This window comes from Microcaecilia unicolor, chromosome 4, assembly GCF_901765095.1.
Source record: "Microcaecilia unicolor chromosome 4, aMicUni1.1, whole genome shotgun sequence".
Lineage (NCBI taxonomy): Eukaryota > Metazoa > Chordata > Amphibia > Gymnophiona > Siphonopidae > Microcaecilia > Microcaecilia unicolor.
In genome coordinates this window covers 238,199,600-238,225,238 of record NC_044034.1, presented here as the reverse complement: position 1 = coordinate 238,225,238, position 25,639 = coordinate 238,199,600, and the positions used below count along the sequence as shown (strand labels likewise).

Below are 25,639 nucleotides of genomic sequence, written 5' to 3'. Positions count from 1 at the left end.
GAACAGGTGGCGTTCTGTCTGGCCAACATTCTCAGACATACATCACCTTCTCATTCACACAGCACATTTAATGCTATGCATATTGCTGCCTCCTTCCTCTCAACTCAACAGCACCATTTGGTGATATGTAATGCACAAGGGAGACAAACACACACACACACCCTGATAGTTATATTATAATAACAGAAACATTTATTTCCCCCCACCCCCACCCCTACAAAATAAGCCCCAACAATGCCCTCCTCCCCCCCACAACTCCCCACACACCCCAACAATTCCCTCCCCCACCCCCACAGAACCCCCAACATTTCCCTCCCCCCACACACACAACCCCAACATTTCCCTCCCCCCACACACACAACCCCAACAATTCCCTCCCCCCACACACACAACCCAACAATTCCCTCCCCCCACACGCACAACCCCAACAGGCCCCCCCTATTTAAATTAAGGGCGGCCACGCCCTCTTAGTAAGGCCCTCTGTAGCAGGGCAATGAGCAGCCCCAGCAGTACCCTTAGTGGGCCCTGGAGCTGCTCATTGCCCTGCCGTAGGGCTGTCACTTCCTGCAGCAGCTGGTGCTGGCCAACTAGAAGTTGCTGCTGGCCAACTATAATTTGCTGCTGGCCATCTACCAGCTGCTGCAGGAGGCGCACCACAGTGGCAGGCCCAAAGGCTGGAGGTGGGCCAGGGGACACGGAAGAAGATGGCCCAGGGGATGGAGGTGGGCCAGCAGGGGACACGGAAGCTGGCCCAGGGGATGGAGGTGGGCCAGGGGACACGGAAGCTGGCCCAGGGGATGGAGGTGGGCCAGGCGATGGCGCTGCAGGTGGGGAGGGGTCCTCATGAATGTCCTCCTCATCTATGATGAGGACTCCCTCCTCCGAGTCCTCCGAGTCCTCCTGGTGGGCCGCCTCCTGGCCTGGCTGCTCCTCCTCCTCCTCATCCAGGTGCCCCTCCTCTTGATGTTCCTCCTCCTGCTCCTCCTGCTCCTCCTCCTCCTCCTGCTCCTCCTCCTCCTCCTGGAGGTGGTGGCCCTTCTCATCCTCCCGCTCAGCTTCCTGCTGGTGGAGCCCTGTGTATGTAAAAGGAGTGTGATTGAGATCAGTGCATACACCATGGCTTGCATAGTGCAGTAGCTGGGTGGCGTGAGGCAGGGGATGGGGCAGGGTGTGGTAAGGCGTAGCCTATGCCCATGGGGAATGAGCTGCATCAGATGACATGAAACAGAACCCTGGACCCTCCTCTGACACACACCACGCAGGACATGTTGCCATACCAAATTCATTGCTGACCAGCATGTTTGCATTGTGAGATGCAACGAGGGGTTGATGGGCAGTTGTTGTAGGAGTTATTGGGGGGGGGGGGGGGGCCAGGGGGAAGGGTGTTGAGCACAATTCTTTTATGTGATTTAGGCCATAACATGCAGTAAAAGTAGGGCCTCAGGCAGCTGTACCAGGACACAGTAATCAGCCACCACAATAAGGGGAATAGTAAAGTGTGGCATATCATCTCATTCATCTCGGGGGGATGGTCGGACGTTGCAAGCACGCTCATGGGAGAACCCCTGCAACCTGCATCCTTGATCTGGGACAGATATGGTATTACTAGGTGGCTATTAGGCACATGGGAAGTGATATTGTACAACACATTTGCTTTATTCATGAAATGTATGTAGTAATCTGTATACAGGTGTCCTGTTTTTGAATACTTACGGCGAGCCCTGAGGTGCCTTCGCACCGCCCGGATGACGTCGGGCCTCTCCCGCCTCACCCTGCGGAACCGCCTCCGCAGGGACTCGAGGTCCCGGTGGACTCCAAAGCGTCTGTAAGATATAAGTTTGTAGAGCAGGGGTCAGGGGTGTTGGTCCTTTTTGTCCTCTGCACACATTCATTTGCTATTCACATACCAGAGAGAGAGGGTCTACAGTGTTGGGGGGGGGGGGGCACCTCCATTGGTAGTGAATCATAGGAGCCACCTTTTTTCCATTTTGGGGGGTGGAACCCCCAGTGGAGATGACCCCTCCCTCCATACATATTTGATATTGGGGGTGGGGTGGTGAAGCACCCACAGCAGCCACCGAGTTGGTTCCTATGCAGATGATGCCAGAGAGGTGGGCATGAGGCCAGACAGTACCGTTTGTATACATTATAATGTATGCTTGTTAAACTACTTTATATGTGTTATCATGACCATGTTATAAGTATGGTATAGGTTCATTGGTCTCATGCTTCCACTATTCGGAGGCGTTGTAACCCACTGGCTGCAAAGAGGGGTTGGAAAATGTGGCCTTCACATAACTAACGAAATTGTCACATAACACTAATAGCATAGTCACATACCTAACCTAACGAAATACATTCTTGTAGGGATGTGGGAATGGTGGTCGTTTCAATAACATACAAATTATTAGTGATTGTGCATGTTCCTATATTACTCATGATCCTTGCATGGACACTCCAGTTACTGCTGGTAACATTGATGACGGAGCTGTTATATGTGTAGGTACAGGAGGGGAGGGGGGTTGGGCCATAACCTTACCTTTCTAGCCTTTCCCGGATACGGGACCAGGCTCGCATGGCCTGCAGCCTGGGGGGCAGGTGGTGGTGCTGGATGAAAGGCGATGCCGGTGCCTTAGGCAGAGCCGGACAAGCAGCAGGCTCTCCTCTTCTCCAAAATTTGGCTCCCTGCGTTGTGCCATTTTTCCACGTGTTGGAAAAAAAGTGCCTTATATAGACGACCTTGCGTGAGGGACGTCGTTCATGCACAGCTCCATATATGGATGACCATTCCATATATGGCCCCTATCAGCACGTGGACGCCCTCGTAAGCATAGACGTCTTTGACGTGCACATGCCTGCAGGAGTGTGAAACGTGCCTTATATAGATGAGTATGACGCACCCCACCCTTTTCACATATAACAATATACATTTACTGCATGTTCAGTAGGTGTACAGTGCATGCAGATCCGCACATTCAGATGGGCACATATGATGAATGTATGGGTGGAGCAGCATGATATGTCTGTAGTTGACACATATATGCGTTCGTCATATATTTCCGTACCTGGATGGCCTGAACAACATGTACTGTACTTGCGATACACCTATGTACATTATTTACACACCACGTGATTTGGTCGTTTGCACCTGCAATAATCGACCATCTTAGGGCGCCCAATTAGTCACGCTTATGCGCTCGTCATTTGATTGTTTTCTTACAGGGATAATCGATTATCGAAAAACGCCACACTATTTTTCCATTATACAGGTCTATTTTTGGACGTTATCGTAGAACGCCCTAATTCGTACTTGGACGATCTTTCCATTTTGCCCCTCCATGTGCGCCAAAATGGATTTACTGGCCCGACTACCACGTGGCTCTTGCGGTAATTTCATGTTTGGCGTGCATCCACTACGCGCGTCTGAAAAATAATTTTTATTTTCTGACGCATGTAGGTCCTTACTGCCCAAATTCTTTACCGTTAGGTCTACGGCTGGTGGTAAGGTCAGAGACCCAAAATGGACATGCTGCAATTTTGATTTTGCTGCATGTCCATTTTTGGGAAAAAAAAGGAGGCCTCTTTTACAGGCGCGCTGAAAAATGATTCTGCGTGTGCCCCAAACCCACGCCTACACTACCGGAAGCCACTTTTCAGCATGCCTTTGTAAAAGGACCCCTTAGGGAGGTACAGCTTCCAAAACTAATGAGGCCTCACCAATGTCCTGTAAAGGAGCATTGTCACCATCTCTTTCTGTTTGTTATGTCCATTTCTGTGCAATCTAGCATCCTTCTAGCATAAACCTAGACACAGATTAACAAAGGGCAGAAATCTTGACCTTGAAATTAATAATGACATTAAGAACTTTATTTTAGAATCATTATATGGCTTTTACATGTGTAAAAGCCATTCTTTTACGTGCAATTCCATTCTTCAAGGTCAAGCAGGACATTACTTTCTCACATGTAGGTGACATCATCCACAGAGCTCCCATACAGATACTGCCCAGCGTTCTATTAATTCTAGAAGCTTTTGGCAGGCCTCCACCATGCATGTGCGAGCACTTTCCCAATATAACCGACTCATACGGGACCCACAGTTTCATCTTTTCTGCGGAGCAGTGAAGATGTATGTTCTTGCCTGTTGTGCAGTTTTTATCTTTAGAAATTTTTGGTGCTTTCCTGCCTCTTCATTTTTTTTATTGTGAATAGCGTGGGACCCATCTTCTTATTTTTTCCCTTTTATTTTTAGTTTGCTGGCTTTTGTACATATTTTCTTTTTTGTGGCCTGAGTTCCTAACTGGGTCTCTTAAAAAAATTATTATTATTATTTTTAAAATGTATCCATTTGCTTTTGCTGCGGCTGTCTTCCCCGCAATGTGCCAGAAGCCTTCCAGTGGGTTCAAGTGGTACACAGTAGGGACAAGCAGGTCCTAAATAGATAGATAGATTTGGACTAATTGAAAATGGCACTTTTTGGTTGAGTGTTGTACTATGTAGGAGACTCATAGTCGCCCAACCTTCCTTCAGGTGAGCACGCAACAGAGCTTTACCCGTTCATCTTCACTCAATTAATGCTGTCTATGCGGTGATTTTGATCTGATCTGAGAAAATGCCAGATCAGGAGCAGCTCAGCGGTACCACCTTGCCCTTCTTTTTTGGCTTCGGAGACATAAGGAACAGGTAGCTTGTCACACCGCCTTGATCAAACAGTTCTGCAGAATGTTTTTGGAGTGGATGCTTCGCTGCCATTTGGCGCACAAATTGGTGTGATGCTGGTTCCAATTCTCTAAAGATCGCTGATGGGTGTGCAACTTTTACCAAATTCTGGTGTGCATTTCAGTGTGCCTTTTTAGGTACACCATCAGGACACTTGGTGCTCATTACAAAATTGCCTTTCATACCTTTATAAAAAAACAAATTATGGACACCATATCAGACTCCTCCAGTATAATTTTAGAAGAAATCAGTGGATATAATCATCAGTCCACAGGCAATATGCTATCACCAAAAAATACAATCTCTTAATTCATGGTGCTCGGTTGTCCAAATGAAAAATATATAATTATCTTATCTTAAATAGACGAATATTCAACTTTCAGAACAGTGTCTTCCCAAATGACTTTCAGAAATGCTGCTCAAATGTCACCAACAGAATTCTCCCAATTAACTTGCAGAAATAGCAATACAATCATATTTTGAGCAATTAAATGTTCTGCATTAGAGTTCTCACTGATAATAATTGAATAAAAAAGCTCTAGAGGATCCAAGATGGCTGCATGAGTAGACGCAGCCGCAGGAGTTCCCTACCACCTTGGTGCCTTTTCATGGCGGGAAATCCCCCAGATCCCCTTGCTGATATCGAAAGAAGAGGAATGGAGCAGTTTTGACAAGTGCCTCCGTTGCTGAATCCACTGCTGGGGCAGACAAACTTGAAGCAGTTTTGTGCTCCTGTGGATAATGCTGTGACCTGCTCTTTGACTGCACTGGTGACAAGTATCTCTGGTGGCAGTGATAGTGATGTTTCTTTGAGTCCCTCACAGGATCTTGTTCCACAGCAGCCCAGAGGCGAAACCCAAGTGGGAGAGAGTGGAGCAGGAAGAGAATGTTCGTTATCCTTGTTGCTTCCGATGGGAGTGATCAACACTTGCAGTTTCTCCTCCTCAAATTTCCAATGGAGAAGTGGAATTGGGACATCAACTGCAAACCAACTGTGAGTAGTTCTACTGTTGGGGGGAAAACAGCAAGCCTCCAGCCTTACTGTGCAAAAGCCCTGGTAGTCACAATGGATGCTTTGTAGGATGCTATGCAGCTCCTTAATACTTCTGTAATATCTGTGGCAAAATTGTGGGAGAGTTATCTAACTCTAGAGACAACATAATGGCCCCATTCTCAAGAGCTAGGTCAACATGCTATTAGGGTGGGTTCTTTGGAAGCTGATTGAAGAGCTCCAAGAAACCAATGCTGTTTTGGTGACGGACAAAATTTATATTCATAGGAGAATGTTACAGAAAATCAAACCCAGAAGTACATTTTAAGGTTTCTAAATTTTCATAAAATATCATCCAATAACTCCTGTTGATATGTTGTGCAAGTATATGTGACAGATTTTGAAGATGCCAGCAGAGTCCTTACCATCTATGGATAGGACTCAGTATTTGAATTTATCATTACAGTCTGATTCTATTTTTATATGGGAGAAAGACTGTTCAGCAATGAATATCACTAATTTCCTGGAATCCTCTTTGGAGGTGGTGACTCAAAGGACCACCTTATTATCAATATTTGCTCTGGAATTGAACTGAACTTTGGTTCTTAAGTCTTATTTTTTATATAAATGCTAGGTCAGTAGTTAACAAAATTTTATTAATTCGATATTTTTAGAACTGAATCAACCGGGCTTCTTAATTATTACTAAAACATGGCTATCTTTGCAAGAAGATCCTAGGTTGAAAGAATTATGTCCCTCAGATTATAAGATTATTCACGTCCCTAGGCAGGATAAATGAGGGGGTGGTATTGCTATTGTATACAAATGCTTTTTTAAGCTTAGAATGCTAGATGATTGGAGTTCTCCAAATGTGGAGATTTTGTCATGTGTAGTTTGACGATTCTTTTAAGGATTTGAAATGCTTTACTGTTTTTTATTGTCCTCCTGGGAAGTGGAGTTTAGCAAGAGACACTTGTATGGATTTTCTTAGTAAAAGTACACTGGAGTGTGAGAATAATTTGCTGGTAAGAGATATAAATTTGCATTTAGAGCAAACATCAGATTCTATAGGATTTCCTGTCATCTTTAGGGTTTATTTGTAAAGGCCATAATGTTCTCATGAAAAGAGTCATTTATTGGACTCAGTTGCTTATCCATGTTCACAGAATTCCTTTATTTCAAACACTTTATGTGACCGGGTTCCCTGGTCTGATCATTACCTCTTTGAGCTTACTTTAAATTGGAAAGATTATAAGCCACTGTCTAATCCACATTATTTTACCAAGTCAAAGGAACTACAAACATATCTTCCCCATGGTCATCTGAATGTGGGGTACCGCAGGGATCTCCGCTTTCCCCAATACTCTTCAACCTCATGATGATTCCCTAGCCAAGTTACTAGCCAACATGGCCTTAATCCCTTCATCTCTGCTGACGACGTCACTATATTTATCCCCTTTAAATCCAATCTATCGGAAATCTCCGATAAATATAGGCATGACCACCCTAACCTCTCGGGCTAACGCTTTCAAGATGAAATTAAACAAAGAGGAAAACACAGTGTCTAGTCCTTTCATCTCAATACTCTCCACTTCTCCCGACTACTCTTAGCACTCCAGACGTTAAACTCTCCATATCTGACAACCTAAAAATACTTGGAGTAACGATTGATAACCATTTATCATTCGAAAACCATGCTACATTCATCTAAAAAAAATGAAATGTTTAATATGATGTGGATTTTGAAACGAGTGAAATCATACCTTCCCCTGGACACCTTTTCGGAACTAGTACAATGCACAGTACTCACACACGCAGATTACTGCAACAGTGTTTTCTTAGGATGTAAGACCCTAATCCTGAAGAAACTTCAGACTACCCAAAACACGGCAGCCAGACTTATCTTTGGCAAGTCAAGATTCGATAGCGCAACACCTCTTCGAGAGAAGCTTCACTGGCTCCCCAACAGAGAAAGAATACATTTTAAAGACCACACTCTGATTCATAAGATCATATATGGAGAATCCCCTAACTACATAAATAACCTCATCGACCTCCAAACCAGAAATAGATCATTGTCTTCTCATACTTACCTCAATTTACACCTTCCCAACTGCAAAGGTATTAAATACAAGACCTCCTATGCATTCAGTTTCCTCCTTTTTGGGCAGCCAGCTTGTGGAACACTCTGCCAAGATCCATCCGAACAATCAACGACCATCTACCATCTCTTCAAGAAAGTTTACCCTAATGACCCAACTTAACTCCACCCACATGATTCCTGCCCCGATGATTATTATACCTTTGACCATGTCTGACAATCTCCTTATGCTCATTCCTCAATCTCTTCCTCTCCATCCTTCCTACTCCTTACCCCTCCCAATCTCTTCTCCTTTGCTCATCCTATCTTTGTTTACCTCTCCATGCTCAATTTACATATCCTCAAAACCCCACTACTACTATGTTTATTACAACTTGTAACATTCTCCTTCAAGACTTTGTAATTCTATTTACTATGTAAGTCACATTGAACCTGGTATGTGTGGGAAAGCCGCGGGGGTACAATATTAATTGATATTATATAATAATAATAATAATAATAATAATAATAATAATAATAATAATAAGTAGAGGGTTAGTTCCAGAGGTAAAATCGATTCATTGGAATTCTGGAAAAGAGTGGACAATGTATTACATGTTGATGTTAAGAGTAAGGTATGGATTGAAGAACAATCCTCTAAGAGTGTGCTTGATAAGATGGCCCCTTTGAGAGAGAAGATTGTTAGAAAATCTGATAAACGGTTTACTAAGGAATTACTTTTGTTAGAAAGGAATGTAGGAGATTGGAGAAACGTTGGAAGAAAAATCCTACGATGGAAAATAAGGTACTTTGGAGATGAAAGATTGGTGTATATAAAACAGTCTCTGATTTCAACAAAAATATTTTTTCTCAAAAGTAATTCAACCAGATCAATTGGATTCTTCCAAGCTTTTCAACCTGGTACATACATCTGTTATGGACAGTATGGAGAATTATGACGACCCTTCTGCATCTATGCTGGCATTTGGGTACTCTCAATATGAAGAAAGGCAGGAGAGAAGAGATATGATAGAAACATTTAAATACCTCTGTGGCGTAAATGAACAGGAGGCAGGCCTTTCAATTAGACATAGAATGAAAGTGAAAAGGGATCGAGTCAAGAATAATCTAAGGAAATATTTTTTACAGAAAGGTGGATGCATGGAACCGCTTCCCAGTGGAGGTGATGGAGACGAGGATTGAATCTTAATTCAAGCAAGCATGGGACAGACACAGAGGATCTCTAAATGAGAGAAAGAGATAGTAGAGATTAGGAGTCGGTATGGATACACAGACTGGATAGGCTCTATTGTCTTTATAAGTCATTTTTTTCTGTGTGTCTGTGTTTCAATTTTCTGTATTTCACTGACTTATCTAAAATAAAATATTGCTCCTCTGTTTTATGATATTAGCTATTTTTTTTCTTGCATTTGCATCTTCCATGTGCTGACTGCTTTCTCGGCTTCTCATAGCTTGATATTGTTGCCTGTCTTCCTCTTTCCGTGATCACTTGTAGTTTATGAACACAAACATTTTTTTACTTGTATCAGCTTCTTTTTTTTATTTATGAAATTTCAGCAATAATTTACAAGATAACATCTTGAAAGGAACATAAGAATGAAATACAATTTATCTTGATTTAAATATAAAGCACCAAAAAAGAGAAAAAGAAAAAAAAGAGAGGGAATAAGAAGAAAAAAGGAAAATAACACTTCATCTCTAATCTTAAAGTCCACCATTTAAAGAGTGGGAAGAGCTAACACAAGCCAAAGGAATTTTTAAAAAAATATATAAATAAAAAAAAGAAAGACTAACCACAATCCTTCCATCAATTATACTATCAGGGCATAATGAACAAGGAACACAGAGATACAGTACAAAACCCAACTAGCCCACCTCAGAAATCCCTAGCAGGAAAAAGGCTAACTGCGAAGACTCAAAGAACATATATTTCACATCTACAAGGGTACTTCAGCAGGAGAGTAGCTCCTATTTGAAGTACTTTAGGACGCAATAGAAGAAACTGTTGCCTTTTCTTTGGCGTGGACCTAGCTATGTCAGGACATATATGAATCTTTAAACCACAAAAGGACAAATCACTTTGAGGAAAAAACAGTCATCATCTTCAGAAAACTGTAGTGGCCTCTTTTCTTCATACCTTTATTTACTTCTGTTAGGAAGGTGGCTGTTTTCCAACTGAAAGGTCCCACATTCAAGGCTAGCTTGTTGTCACCAGGTTCCCCTTCTGGTGATAGGCCTGGGCTGCTCCTGCTTAGCTTTCCTGGCTTCACCATTGGCTAGAAGGCTCCAACCACTGTCTGGTCCTTGCTCTGTACCACTGGCTCTGGCACCCTTTCTGAATGGCAGTCACCCTTCAGTATTTTACAGCAAGCTCCAACAAAATGCACAGCAACTGCAAGGCTTCTTATAATTTAGAGGTTTATTATGCTTAATCCTTGGTCATACAGGGCACACCCTTATAGGTTCCCCTTTTCTAACATAGTCCAGCTCACTTCCTTAGGAAGTCTTAATAAGTGTCCAGCTACTTCTGACGCTGCTTAACTCCTCAGCAGTTTGTCAGTTCCACCAGATTTGCACCCTCCGTGCTTTCCCTCTCACAGTCTCAAATCATTCAACAAGAACAGTTTTAATTTCACTTCTCCCCACCTCCCCTTTTTTCATAATGCTCCTTTTTCTCATAAGTAATACATCAGGCTAACATTCTCTACAGGTTTCTTCCCCACTGCATCAACCTTCTTTCCCCAGTCCTAACCAGTTTTGGTATAGTAGCAGACAGGAACCTTTTACTCTACCCCCTTGGGTCTGTGCTAGAGCTGAAATCTCCATACACTCCTCCCCTTGCCCCTCTGCTGCCTCCATCTTATCATACTCAATAGCCTCCTCCCACAGGGTTTCCACAGCTGCTCCTCATCACCCTGATCAGAGACCATTTCCCAATCATCCTCCCCACCCTTCAGCTCCTGCAAGTTTTGCCTAGGGTGTGATGCATCCTGGGAATGGTAGTTCCTTCCCCTACTCAATATTCTGACCTGTCTCTTAGCCCTAGGGGGCGAATCTCATGTGTACTAGGAACCTGAGAGTGACCTTTCTCTTCTTTAAGAATACCTGCTCCTCGAGCCCCTGACTCAGCACTCTTTCAGTCGGATCTTTCCCAGACCCCTTACATTGTGAATGATAGGTATTAGTACTAGGAAAAAATTCTCAAATTGTATTTTATTCCATAGATTTATGCCTTAATTCTAAGGGACATAAATACCTATCGCTTTGGCCAAATTTTAATGATAATATCTCCTGGAGCCTGCTAATGATTATCCAGTTATTTCAGAACAGCTCCAAATCTCCCACTTAAATTTCACCACAATGTTTTCGAAGATTATCATATACTATCTTGTTCTTACAGTTTATCTTTGGGAACCTCAGCGGTGCTCATTGCTAATACTAGCGAGAAGCAATGTTTATAGCACCCACCTCTTCATTGGCTCTCCCGATTACCTCCTCTTCCACTATTTCTATTTTAAATTTATATATTTTTTATTTCCAACTCAAATTTGAATAATGATACTCATCTTTTTATATGGATTGTATCTGGCTCGGGGGGTTAGAAGCGTCTGACACGCATGTTTTGCCCTCCCACGGGCTGTCTCAAGGGCATTCCCCTTCAGCCGTATATAGCACCAGCTCTGCTACTACTTTCAGAGGGGTGATCCCTGAAAGTAGTAGCATTTCTCTGTATTGCCACACAGGTGCTCCATAGTTGACTTCACAATTCTTGCGTTTTAAGGAAGTTCCTATGCTATATTTTCTTGGTTTTTTATCAAGCGACAACCCAAGAAGATTTATTTGACCCTGATGCAGGCTTTGATGCTGAAACACAGCCGTGTCGGGTCGTTATTTGATCACCAATAATGTTATAAAATTTTTTTGGATTTCCTCCACAACTTGTCCTCACTTTTTTGTTTTCATTGTTGTTGTTTTGCGTGAGGACTTTCCTCCCCGCTTTTTGTTTATAGCAATTTATGAAGTCCACTGCAGTGCCCCCTAGGGTGCCCGGTTGGTGTCCTGGCATGTCAGGGGGACCAGTGCACTACAAATGCTGACTCCTCCCATGCCCAAATGGCTTGCATTAAGACGTTTTGACAAGGATGTCTTGGTTTCGAAAATTGCTGAAAGTCAGAAACATCCATGTCTAGGGACGTCCAAATCTAAGAATTTGGACATCCCTGATGGTATTTTCGAAACGAAAGATGGAAGTCCATCTCGTTTCGAAAATACAGGTTTCCCCGCCCCGGATTTCGCCATTTTGCAAGGAAGTCCAAATTGCAACTTGGATGTCCCTTTCAAAAATGCCCCTCCATATGACTGTATTCCATGCCTACACTCACCTCTCCTCCGGGTGACCAGGCCCTATGGCTGCTGTCTTCTTCCTGTTTCCCAGACATGTTTCAGAGTTCATTCCGTCCTGATGTTCCAGCACTCCAGACTTGCCCTGGTGTTTCTGCTGCCAAGCCTCATCTGTGACCTCATCTGTACTGCCTTTATTAAGAACTTGGGAACTTTCAGACTTTGCCTTTGCAACAGAGGTCTTCAGATGAGCTTTCGTCTGGTGAGCGCTTGTTGCAGTTCCAGCTCTGCTAATTCTTGTCTTGTTTGTCTGTTGCTTCAGTTCCCCTCCTGTTTGTATCTGCCCTGTTTGTCTCTAGCTTCAGTTCCCCTCCTGTTTGTATCTGCCCTGTTTGTTTCTAGCTTCAGTTCCCCTCCTGCTTGTATCTACCCTGGTTGTCTTTAGCTTCTGTTCCCCTCCTGCTTGTATCTGCCCTGTTTGTTTCTAGCATCAGTTCCCCTCCTGTTGTATCTGCCCTGTTTTTTTTTGTACCCCGCGCTTTCCCACTCATGGCAGGCTCAATGCAGCTTACATATACAGGTACTTATTTGTACCTGGGGCAATGGAGGGTTAAGTGACTTGCCCACAGTCACAAGGAGCTGTGCCTGAAGTGGGAATCGAACTCAGTTCCTCAGTTCCCCAGGACCAGAGTCCACCACCCTAACCACTAGGCCACTCCTCCACAACTAGCTTCGGTTCCCCTCCTGTTTGTATCTGTTGTTTGTCTGTGTGGGTCAGCTTTGTATCCTGCTTGTGTCTGCCCTATTTGTCTTCAGCTCCAGTTCCCTTCCTGCTTGTCTCTGCCTTGTTTTGCTTTCAGCTTCTGTTCCTGCCAAGCTTGTTTGAGTATCCTGAATCCTGTTCCTGCCCAGCTTGTTTGAAAATCCTGAATTCTGCTTGAAAATCATGAATCCTGCTTGAGTATCCTGAATCCTGTTCCTGCCAAGCCAAGTCCGTTCCAGCATCCGGCTCCAGCCAAGCCCAAGTCCGTTCCAGCCTCCGGCTCCACCAAGCCAAGCCCGTTCCAGCATCTGGTTCCAGCCAAGCCCAGCCAAGTCCATTCCTGCATCCGGGTCCAGCCAAGTCAAGTCCATTCCAGAATTCTGTCCAGCCAAGCGTGTTTGAGAGTCCTGAATCTTGTGCCAGTCTCTCTGTGTTAGCCTCGCTTCCTGTTGGGTGGTTCACCCAAGGGCTCACTACCTCCGGATCATTCCTCACAGTTGTGACACATATCTAATACATGCCCTCCAATCCAGTACTCTAGTCACCCAGTCAAAGAAAACAATCAGATTTGCTGACAAGATTTGTCATTGGTAAAGCTATGTTGCCTCAGATCTTGTAAGTCATTGCATAGTAAGTATTTGACTAACCTTTTCTTCCGTAGTGTCTCCATTACCTGTTCTACAAAGCTCACCAACTATAGTTTCCACCTCTTCTCTGTATCATCTTTGTGAAGAAGGACCACTATAGGATATGAGTGATCTTGTACTTTCTGCTGTGGAGGTTATTATATTACTGCATAGGAGGTCCAGCAACTTACAGGGCAGGTTAGTACATGTAGAGAAGTCTTTTGTGGGACAAGAAAGAGCTTACTATTGATTTAAGGGTGTAGTTGGGTGATTTATACATACCTTGAAGCCATCCCCTGGTGACCTGGCCACTCTCAAAACACTCATAACATAAGCCAGGGTAGCAAGTACTGACATGATATAATGTGTGAAGCACTGCAGACCACCTGAAAGAGGATTATGTAAAATTTCAAGAGGACCTTACAAGGCTGGGCATCCAAATGACAGATGACGTTTAATGTGAGCAAGTGCAAAGTGATGCATGTAGGAAAGAGGAACTCAAACCATAACTACATGATGCAAGGTTCCACATTAGGAGTCCCCCCCCCCCCCCATGAAAAGGATCTAGGTGTCATTATTGATGTTACGTTGATACCCTCTGCTCAGTGTGCAGCGGCAACTAAGAAAGCAAATAGAATGTTAGGAATTAGGAAAGGAATGGAAAACAAAAATGAGAACGTTATAATGCCTTTGTATCGCTCCATGGTGCAACTGCACCTCAAATACTATGTGCAATTCTAGTCACTGCATCTCAAAAAAAGATATAGTGAAATTAGAAAAGGTTCAGAGAAGGGCAACAAAAATGATAAAGGGGATGGGACGACTACCCTATGAAGAAAGGCTAAAGCGGCTAGGGCTCTTCAGCTGGGAGAAAAGATGGCTGAGGGGAGGTATGATAGAGGTCTATAAAATACTGAGTGGAGTGGAATAGGTAGACGTAATTCCCATGTTAATTTTTCCAAAAATACTAGGACTAGGGGGGCGTGCAATGAAGCTACTAAGCAGTAAATTTAAAACAAATTAGAGAAAATATTTCTTCTCTCAACATGGAATTCATTGCCAGAGAATGTGTAAAAGCAGTTAGCTTAGCAGGGTTTAGAAAAAGTTTGGATCGTTTCCTAAAAGGAAAGTCAATATCCATTATTAAAATGGACTTGGGAAAATCCACTTCTTATTTCGAGGATAAGCAGCATAAAATCTGTTTTACTGTTCTGCGATCTTGCTTGTGACTTGTGACCTGAATTGACCACTGTTGGAAATAGGATGCTGTGCTTGATGCACCTTCAGTCTGTTCCAGTATGGCAAAACTTATGTTCTTATATCAAGTAGAAGGAGAGAAAGGACTTTTGTGTACCCATAGATGGCCTATCTAGCTGCAGGTGGTCTGATGGGTATGTATGTGCAATCCTTTTCTCCTAGCACAGAGGGAAAATGTATACGCGTTTGTCATCGTTTCATGTTGCTGCTGCTCTTGTAGGGAAGAGAATATATTGTGTGTTTCTATGAAAACAGCCTGTAGAATGTGAGCAATGAAGTATTAGGTCGCTGGTTTACTTATGCCTACAATGGCCCTAGGGATGTTTGGAAAAGATCCTATGGTGAAAAATACAAGGGCTGTGGTGACTTTCAGGTGCACTGGCAGGGCTTAGCTCCTCCATGCAGCAGCCTCTAGGTCTGCCTTCAGCGGCTTGCACAGGTATACTTTGCTCTCCTTATTAAATGGCCCTGACACTGTTCCCTCTTGCATCCTATATTTCACTAAGGACTAGGTCTAAAATAGCTCCGCTACTTGTCAGTATTGCGGTAAGTGAAATCACTCTTTATTATAGTGTTGCCAAATTTAACTTCCCTAATTTCTGTTAGCATTCTTTGTCTCTCTGTTCATTCTGGCCAGTTAGATGGTAGTATAACCTTCCTCCTTCCCTGTTATTCTCTGTCTTTTCGCGTATGGAATTTCTATCCATAACGTTATCATAGTGCATTTGCTTTCCTGCAGAACTTTCATCCTGTTTCAGTAGATGCTCTCTTTAACATATATCACCAGCCTTCCACCAATTTGATACACTCCATGATCATGATATAATTTGTTCCCTGGTATCATAGTACCCCACTGGTTATCCTTCAACCAGGTCTCTGCGATACCAATTACATCTACCTCTTAATTAATTCTAATGCTCCCATTTTATTTTTTACACTTCTAGCATTTACATACAGAGCTATTCCATTTAAAGCACCTCTTCTCTCCCTTCTCTCTTCTAGACAAAACACAAACATATACACACACACAGCCAATGCAGATTAGGGATGGGCAATTGTTTAAAATGAATATCGTTTGCCGTTAACAGTGTGCACTATGTGCACATAGGAGCCCTTTTACAAAGGTGCTTAGGCGCCTACATGTGTCCAACGCACGTCAAATTAGCACTACCGCCCGGCTACCGTGCGCCCCGGGTGGTAATTCAATTTTTGACACGCACCCAAAACACATGGTAGAAAATATTTTCTATTTTCTACTGCGGGATGGTTACCCGGCAGTAATCGGCAGTTGGCATGCACTGGATGCTTACCGTCCGATTAGCATGTGAGACCTTACCGCTAAGTCAGTGGGTGGCGTTAAGGTCTCAGGCTGAAAATGGACACGCGCTGGTCTTCATTTTGCTGCATGTCCATTTTCCGGCACTTTAAAAAAATTATTTTTTTCTAGGCGCGCTCAGGAAATTATTATTATTATTAGCATTTGTATAGCGCTACCAGACGCACGCAGCGCTGAACACCTGATACAAAGAGACAGTCCCTGCTCAAAAGAGCTTACAATCTAAATAATACAGACAGACAAGACAGTACGGGTGAGGGAATTAATGGGAGCTAAAAAGCAGCAGTGAAAAGGTGAGTTTCAGCATATATTTGAAAACAAGTAGAGATGGAGCTAGACCTATAGGTCCAGGAAGTCTATTCCAGGCATAAGGTGCCGCGAGAGAAAAGGAGCGAAGCCTGGAGTTAGCAGTGGAGGAGAAGGGGAACGACAAGAGAGATTTGTCCAGCGAGCGGAGTTCACGGGGAGGAATGTATGCATCCAAAACATGCGCCTACACCAGCGCAGGCTATTTTTGGGTGTGCCTTAGTAAAAGGGCCCCATAGTGGGCTAGATTTAGTAAATAGTGCTCAAAAATTGCTGTGGTAGCCCGGCGGTACTTCCTTTATAGCGAGCGGTAAGCCCGCATCAGCTTACCGCTTCTTAGTAAAAGGAGCCCAATCTTTCCTCAGACAGTTCACATGTGTGCATGCACTATGTAGTGACGTTCGTTTGACAATGAAAAAAATGCACATGAACATGTATTTTCTTTTCGGTGTCCATCCCTAATGCAGATACAAAATACACGCATCTCATCTTGTCAGTCTTTTCATGCTGTACCTCTCTGTACACATAATGTAACTTCAATTGGCATTTCTATTCCTCTTTACTTGAATGGATTCGAACCAGATTACAATATTAAAAAAAAAATATTAGAGAGATATTAAAATAAATATTCAGTTGCATAGAAAAAAAAGTTGAAGCCCTCTATTTCTGTGTTGCTGTGACCAGAAACATGTAATATTCCTGGCTTTAGCAACAGAAAAATAAATTTACTGTGGAATTCTCAAATCTGTGGTACTGGGGTACTGCTGGTTAGGGAATCCTATAATTTTATTTATTTATTTATTTTATTTGTTGCATTTGTACCCCACATTTTCCCACCTATTTGCAGGCTGAATGTGGCTTACATAGTTCCATCAAAGGCGTTTGCCCAGTCGGTGGATAACAAATACAAAGTTGTAAAGTGATCGTATGAGGTATAAGTGGAGGGTTGGAATGGATGAAGATTGCGTGATGTCCTGTTCGATCATAGTCATGCTGTGTTGGTAGGTGAAGAGGGTTACGTGGGGTCGTTGAGGTAGGCCTTTTTGAAGAGGTTGGTTTTTAGTGATTTCCTGAAGTTCAAGTGGTTGTGGATTGTTTTCACAGCTTTTGGGAGCCCATTCCATAGTTGTGCACTTATGTAGGAGAAGCCGGCTGCATAAGTTGTTTTGTATTTCAGTCCTTTGCAATTTGGGTAGTGTAGGTTTAGGTAGGATCTTGATGATCTGACTTTGTTTCATATTGGTAAGTCTATATATTTTATTGTGGTGAAATCTTATATAATAATTTGCTCCTCTAACATTCCAATGTGTCTCACTGGGATCGTAACCACCTGCTGACATCACTCCTCCAACATTCTCCGTCCCCCCTCCCTCCCAGTTCCATGGAACTGGGAGGGAGGGACAGAGGGAAAGAGGGAGGGGGGACCCTGGAAATGGGAGGGAGGGAGGGAGACACTGGAACTCGGAGGGAAGGAAGGGGGCCTGGAACTCGGAGGGAGGTGGAGGGGGCAGGGGAGAGATGCTGCACATGGATGGATGGAGGGGGCAGGGCACAGAGGACGTTGCCTGCCTATGGATGAATGCAGGGGAGAGAGCATAATGCAGGAGTGGGGGGGGGGGGGACGGGACCCTGAAACTCGGAGAGAGGCAGGGAGGGGACAACTCTGGAACTCGGAGGCAGGGAGGGAAGGGACGACCCTGGAACTCGGAGGGAGGGAGGGGGCACAAAAACCCTGGAACTCAGAAGGAGGGAGGGAGGGGACGACGACCCTGAACTTAGAGGGTGGGAGGGAGGGGGACCCTGGAACTGGGAGGGAGGGGGGGCCCTGGCACACACTCTCATGCTCACACACACACTCTCTCTCTCACAGACACACTCGCACCGAGTCTCACTCTCTCTCTGTCACACACACACACTCGCACATTCACGCTCTCTCTCTCTCACACAGTCACTCTCACACACACTCTCTCAAACATACACACTCCGAGGAAAACCTTGCTAGCGCCCGTTTCATTTGTATCAGAAACGGGCCTTTTTGGTAGTAACATAATAATGTGCTATTTTACCACAGGTTAAAAAATAAATAGGCCCCCAAGGGTTAGCTTTACTAAATGCATGTTAGTGCACAGTAATTCTGTTAACATGCAGTAGTAAATAGGTCCCATTGTGCATTAATGCAGGTTAACATCTGGTAATACAGGGGCTCTTTTACTAAGCCGTATAGGTACTTGTGTACGTCCTACGCATGTCAGTTTTGAACTACTGCCTGGCTACCGCGTGGCACAGGTGTTAACTTAATTTTTTACTTGCGTCCACAAGGTGCGCCGGAAAATTTCCTGTGCGCGGCGCTAACTGGGCGGTAATCAGCATTGTATGTGTGTAGACCATTACCACTCGGTTAATGTATGAGACTTTACCGCTAGGTCAGTGGGTGGCGGTAAGGACCCAGGCCCAAAATGGACACGCGCCAATTTTAATTTTGCCACACATCCATTTTTGGCCAAAAAAAGGCCCTTTTTGCAGGCGCACTGAAAAATGGACCTGCACGTGTCCAATACATGCGTTTGCACCAGCGCAGACCATTTTTCGGCGCACCTTAGTAAAAGGACTCCACAATAATCTTGATGCAGGTTGTGCATCATTTTGTCAATTCTTGTCTGTGTTACGTCTTTAACTGTCCGCAGATTTTGATCTTGAGAACTGAGCACACCACTCCAGATAAGTGACGCTCACTTCCTTTTTCATTTTACAGTTGTTTTCTTTCCTTTCTTTTAACTTAGATAAAATGAGGTGATGCAGAGATTAATGGGCAGGATCTGTCAAAATGTCATAGGAAGATAATTTTTTTTGATGGTAAAATATTCTGAGCTTGGAGTTAGTGCAGAGCTTCCCAAACTTGTCTTGGTGATCCCATAGCTAGTTTTATTTTCAAGCTATCCACAATGAATATGCACAAGATAAATTTGCATAGATTGGCTCTCTGATTATGCAAATTTCTAATATATATTCATTGTGAATATTCTAAAAACCAGATCACAGGCTCACTAGGACAGGTTTCCCTGAGTTAGTTCATGGTATTTGCTTAAAAATGTATAAATGCAAAATTATATATAATTTATGGAAGAACTTATTTTTTAAACATTCAGTGTTTGACATTTGTATATCCTGCTGTTTTCACAAGGCCAAGATTCTATCTAGCTTTAAACAGCTATATAAAATTACAAAGATTGTGCTTGCTTTGGCAGCACATATGCTAAAATTGGAACGATACAGGAAAGATTAGCATGTCCCTATGCCTCCTGCCAATGTGTATGCTCTTAATGAAAAAATCTGAGAGTTTGTTTGAAATGTTTCTGGTCAGTTGGCTGTAGTAACTAAGGAGACAATGTTATGTGCAGGGGATTTTAATATTATACTACAAATCCTTTTCGACAGTTCTGAGCTTTTGAACAATAAGGAGAAATGGTCTTAGCTAGGATGGTACATGCAGAAATGAGTGATTTAACAGACATGATTGAGTGAAAAGGAAGGAATAGAAATGATTTACCGTTGTTCTTTGAGCATTTTACTAATTCCTTATTAATAGTGATCAAGTAGATATCCGAAGAGTAACCCTTCCTTTTACAAAGCCGTGCTAGCAGCTGCCCGTGCGGTATTACTGACACAGCCCATTATGGGCTTTGTCAGAAATGCCACGCGGCAGCCGCTAGCGTGGCTTTGTAAAGGGGGGGGGTAAGACAGTATGGAGTCAATATTTTAAATGATTTAACTGGGCAGGAGAGGCTTATTCAGTGGCACTTAACTGGATAGTGCTACTGAATTTCTGTTCTGACCACTGCGGCACTATTAGTTAATGCCAGAGCAGTATGAGGAGTGGAACTGGGGCAGAGTTGGAAGCTAACTAGGCATCTCAGATATTCAATGCCAGTGCACTGAACAGCTAATTGGGCTTGTTGGATCACATATAATTGCTGTCCTAAGTATGCCCAGTTAGCTATTTGGGTATGATATTGAATATGGGCTACCACCAAGGTGTTCATGTACACAGATAGGGATTGGCACTCAATATCTGGGTCTAATTTACTATATCTGTTAGTGGTATTTGAAGAAATGCTGACTGCCACTGACTGTATATTACCCCCCTGTATGCAGAAATGCCAAGAGGCAGATTTTAGCATACAACCACAGCCCTGCTCATTCCACCTCCTAGCTCCATCCCCTGCCCCACTTCAAACCCACAGTCATTCTACTAAGTACGTTGGGGGTAACATTCAGTCAACGGCGGTCAGCTAAATTAGCCCCATATATTCAGTGTTGGGCCACGTGCGGGCCTCGGTACTGAATATCTGGAGCTAATTGCTCCGGTGCTAGCCGCTGGAGCTTATGCAGGCCCCAGCTGATATTCAGCTGGGACCTGCATAAGACCCACATAATTGTCTAAAAGGTGGTCTGACCCCTGAAACAGCCCCCTTCCTTCCCTTTCCCCTCCCCCCAGCCTGTGACATTAACAACCCTCACTCTACCCCCAGGAAATTCCTCCAAACCCCATTCCACTCCCCAGTCTGGTTAGGCCCTCCTGGGCCTACCTTAGCTACCTGGTGGTCCAGTAGGGAGAGGGGGGCAGTAGCAAAACCCACTCACTCCTGCTCCTTATCATTAGTATCTTCAAAATAGCTGCCTCAACTTCTGGGCACTAAATTCACCCACTTAGCTATGTGGGTGCCGGCACTGAATATTGCTGGAACTCGTATAACTGCCGGGTCCTCCCCAGTACCGTCCCTGACCTGCCGATTTTTATTATGGCCTGTCAGAACTGATATTGAGCGACACTGCCTGGTTAAGTGCTGCTGAATATCTCTCATGCCCGCTTAAATCAGTTTGGAAATCAGTGGCTTATTTATACCAGTAGCAACACAGATGGATAAAAATTACAGATAACCATTTCCCCTATTCTTTCTGTCATCTGATCTCACAGTTTGTTTTTTTTTTAGCTTAGTTTCCCCATCAGTCTCTTTCTTTGTCTTAGGATTGTAAATATTACACCACCCCTAGAGCGCCAATACTTCTACTATTAGGAAAGTAGAGCAAGTTGGACTACTACAAATCTCTACACAGGAACTACATGTTTAGTTAAATCCTTCACCTCAGTCACATATGCAGAACATGGACAGACCCTCATCCAGTATAGAATAAGATATCATTAGGTAGCAAAAAAGACAGACAAAAACTGAAATGGAAACCTCAAAGGAAGCCAGACTCTATAAGCAATACACTACCATTAAATGAGAAACAGAAATGTATTTTTCTTTAGGCTACAAAACACAAAGTTAGAAAAATGCACTTTTCCCAGTTCCAGAAATTTAATTTAATTTTTCTACTTTTGTTGTCTTACCATTTTATTTTTCTTACTAGGTTGGTTCCTGTCTTTCTTTTCTATTTTTTTTCCTTGTGTAATTCTTCTCCTAAAGTCTTTTTTAGCATCTCCTTTCCATTTTTCCTCTTTCTATCTTCCCATTGTTCCCTCTCTCTTTCCTTTCCCAGCCTATTCTATCTTTGTCTTTCACTCACTCCCTTGTCCATCATTTCCATCCTCTGTACTCATCCCCTCCAAGCCCTCATCAACCTTTCTCTATCAGTCCCTCACTAGCCCCAGCTCCTTCCCTGTAATTCAGCCCTTCCTGACACCTGGGCCATTTCTTCTCTTCTTACCCTGATTTCCATGCCTCCAGTTCTATTTCCATATTCTCTGTGTTCTTTATAGTCCCATCTCGTAACTCCACTTCCTAAGGCCACAGCCCTGATCATTTATACCATTTCACCACAATCTCTCCAATACATTTTAGTCCTCCTTCCTTCCCTTTCTTTTGTTAGAGCAGAGGTTTTCAACCCAGTCCTCAGTCCTATTGAATTCAATCGGGATATCCTGAAAACCCTGACTGCTGGATGTGCCTTGAGGACTGGGTTGAAACCCCTGCATTAGAGGCTGTCTTCCCTTGACCTTATTTCCCATCCACTATAGGCTTGCTGCCCTCTCCTCCCCCCAGAGATGCTTTTTTTTACTGTGTTCACACTCTCTCTACCTATCTCTCTCCATCTAGAGTATCTTACTTCCATTTTATGTTCCCTCCTCTTTCTTCCACTTTCTCCTCACTAGAGATTTCCTTCCTTCTCATTCAGTGCATCCCCCCTTTTCAAATACCCACCCACCCACTCAATGCTTTCTTCCCCCATTCTCACCCCCACCTACCCAATTGATGCTTCCCTCCCCCAATTTCACCCCATCCACCCACTTGATGTTTTCCCCATTCTCAACTTCACCCACGTACTCAAACTTTTACCCCCATTCTCAGCCCCTATCCACCCACTCAGTGATGTTTCCCCCATTCATACCCTTACCCACTTGATGCTCTTCGTCCTCTCCGCTCCCTTCTCATTCTCCGATTTTTTTTTGTGGCATCAACATGCGGCCTCCCCCTCCTGCTTCTGAATTTCCTGCTTCTGCAGGGCCAGTCTCAAGATAAGAGTAGCAAAATCTCACATCTCTTATCATGAAGCCGGTCTCACAGCAGCAGAAGATGATATCTTATTAGTGCGACTCCTGCTGCTGATAGGGTCGAGGCTCCCACACCATACCAAAGACACTAAATGGGAGTTTGTAATCCCTCAGTGGGAGTGGCAGGGAAAAGTGAGCAGATCAGAAAAATACTAAATAGTCTAAAATATAGTCCAAAGAAACAGTTTTACTGAATAGCAGTGGGGGGTAAAAACTGTCCAACTTACCTATGTTTCACCCTTCTGGGCTGTGTAAAGGACCTAAAATACTGTAGAACAAAATATAGACAAATATCACATAGAAGAAATCAACACATATAAATAATCACTGAAAAGTAATAAAATCATTGTTAAATCATAATAATCATAAACAGGGCTTTTTTTGAGGGGGTACTGAGTAGCGGCACCTTTTCCATTGTCTGCTAAAATTGACCCATGGTTCCCAAGTTTTAATGAAAGACCTCAGGCTCTACACACCAATTCTGCCTTATCATGGATTCTGTGACTGGTTGCAGGGGGCCTGGCTATTGTGGGATGGGTCCCTCAGTGATCACCCCACCCCTGAAGAATGGCCTGGCATTTGAGTACCGGCACCTTTTTTGCTAGAAAAATGCACTGATCATAAATAATAAATAGAGTAAAACCATAAAACAGTATAAGATTATTAAAAGCTAGAAGTATTTAAAACACATACAAGGTTAAGCTAAAAGTCATAACCATAAATAACAAATAAATTAAAACATTGATGAGATCATAAAACAATATAAGATGAGACTAATGTGCAAGTCAGACTAAAAGCTAGCAGTATTTTGCTATTAAACTACATGCAAGGTTAAGCTAAAAGTCATATACAGAGCCTTGTTAAAAATAAAGCTTCACTACTAAAACAAACCATTTACAAAGTCATGTTAAAAATTGAAGGTAAGAGGGGAGTGACTAGGGCTCATTTTCGAAAGAGAAGGACGTCCATCTTTCGACACATATTGGAGGATGCCCGCCCTTCTCATAGAAACATCCAAATCGGTATAATCGAAACCCGATTTTGGACGTCTCCAACTGCAGTCCGTTGCAAGGACGTCCAAAATTCAAGGGGGCTTGTTGGAGGTGTAGCGAAGGTGGGACTTGGGTGTATCTAACACTTGGACATCTTTGACCCATAATCAAAAAAAGCAAGGATGTCCCTGACAAACACTTGGACATTTTCACCCGGACGTGTTTTTTTTTTACGAATAAGGCACAAAAAGGTGCCCGAAATGACCAGATGACCACCGGAGGGAATGAGGGATGATCTCCTGTTACTCCCCCAGTGGTCACTAACCCCCTTCCACCCTCAAAAAACATCTTTAAAAATATGTCGTGCCAGCCTCAGATGTCATACTCAGGTCCATGACAGTGCATGCAGGTCCCAGGAGCAGTTTTAGTGGGTACTGCAGTGCACTTCAGACAGGCGGGCCCAGGCCCATATCCCCCCTACCTGTTACATTTGTGGAGGAAACAGTGAGCTCTCCAAAACCCACCACAAACCCACTGTACCCACATATAGGTGCCCCCTTTCACCTGTAAGGTCTATGGCAGTGGTGTACAGTTATGGGTAGTAGATTTTGGGGGGCTCAGCACACAGGTAAGGGAGCTATGTTCCTGGGAGCATTTTATGAAGTCCACTGCAGTGCCCCTAGGGTGCCCGGTTGGTGTCCTGGCATGTCAGGGGGACCAGTGCACTACAAATGCTGGCTCCTCCCATGCCCAAATGGCTTGCATTTGACATTTTTGACTATGGACGTCTTTGGTTTCGAAAATCGCCAAAAGTCAGAAACGTCCATGTCTAGGTACGTCGAAATTTAAGGATTTGCACATCTCTGACGGTATTTTCGAAATGAAGATGGACGTCCATCTTTTTTCGAAAATATGGGTTTTCCCATCCCTGGATTTCGCCGTTTTAAAAGGACGTCCCTTTCGAAAATGCCTCTCCAAGATTCCACTAATTTGATGCCTAATTTGATTGAGTTCATTATTTCATGTAATTCTTTAGAGAATGGGATATAAATGGTGACATCATCGGAGTAAATGAATGACGAAAGACCATTTTATTTCTAGTAGATTACCTAGGGGGATCATCATGATATTGAACAGGATGGGGGACAGAGGAGAACCTTGAGGTACTCCACAATCAGGAGACCATGTAGAAGAAATTGCCCCTGATTGTTTGAGTTTATATGACCTGGACTTTAGAAAGCCAGAGGACCATTCAAGGACAGCTCCACAGATTCCATAATGGTCAAGGATATTGAGAAGAATATTATGGTCAACTGTGTCAAAGGCACTAGACATATCAAACTGAAGTATTAATATTTTGTTGCCAATACTCTGGTCTCTTCTGAAGTTGGCTAAGAGGGTAGTAAGAATACCCTCCAACACTAGGGTCTAAAACCAGATTGTGAGCTGTGCAAGATGGAATGGAGTTGGAGGTACAGTGCACTCCCATTTAAGTGCACATTGGATAAGTGCATGCTCCATTTAACTGCATGCCGTACCTTGGTCCCATTTTTGGCACCATTAATTTCTATGGGGACAAACTTCGGTTTAGCGCACCAGTGATAAGTGCAAGATTCGCATATATGCATGGTTTAAGTCCGCCCCTGTGCATGAAA

At 43.6% G+C, this 25,639-nt stretch overlaps 1 protein-coding gene and 1 pseudogene across 1 annotated transcript in view; both read left to right on the top strand.

The window, feature by feature from the left end:
• Window positions 1-25,639, top strand: part of CLYBL (citrate lyase beta like) — a 526,503-nt gene that overhangs the window by 270,671 nt on the left and 230,193 nt on the right. The window lies entirely within an intron of this gene.
• Window positions 19,669-19,730, top strand: LOC115469803 (annotated as a pseudogene).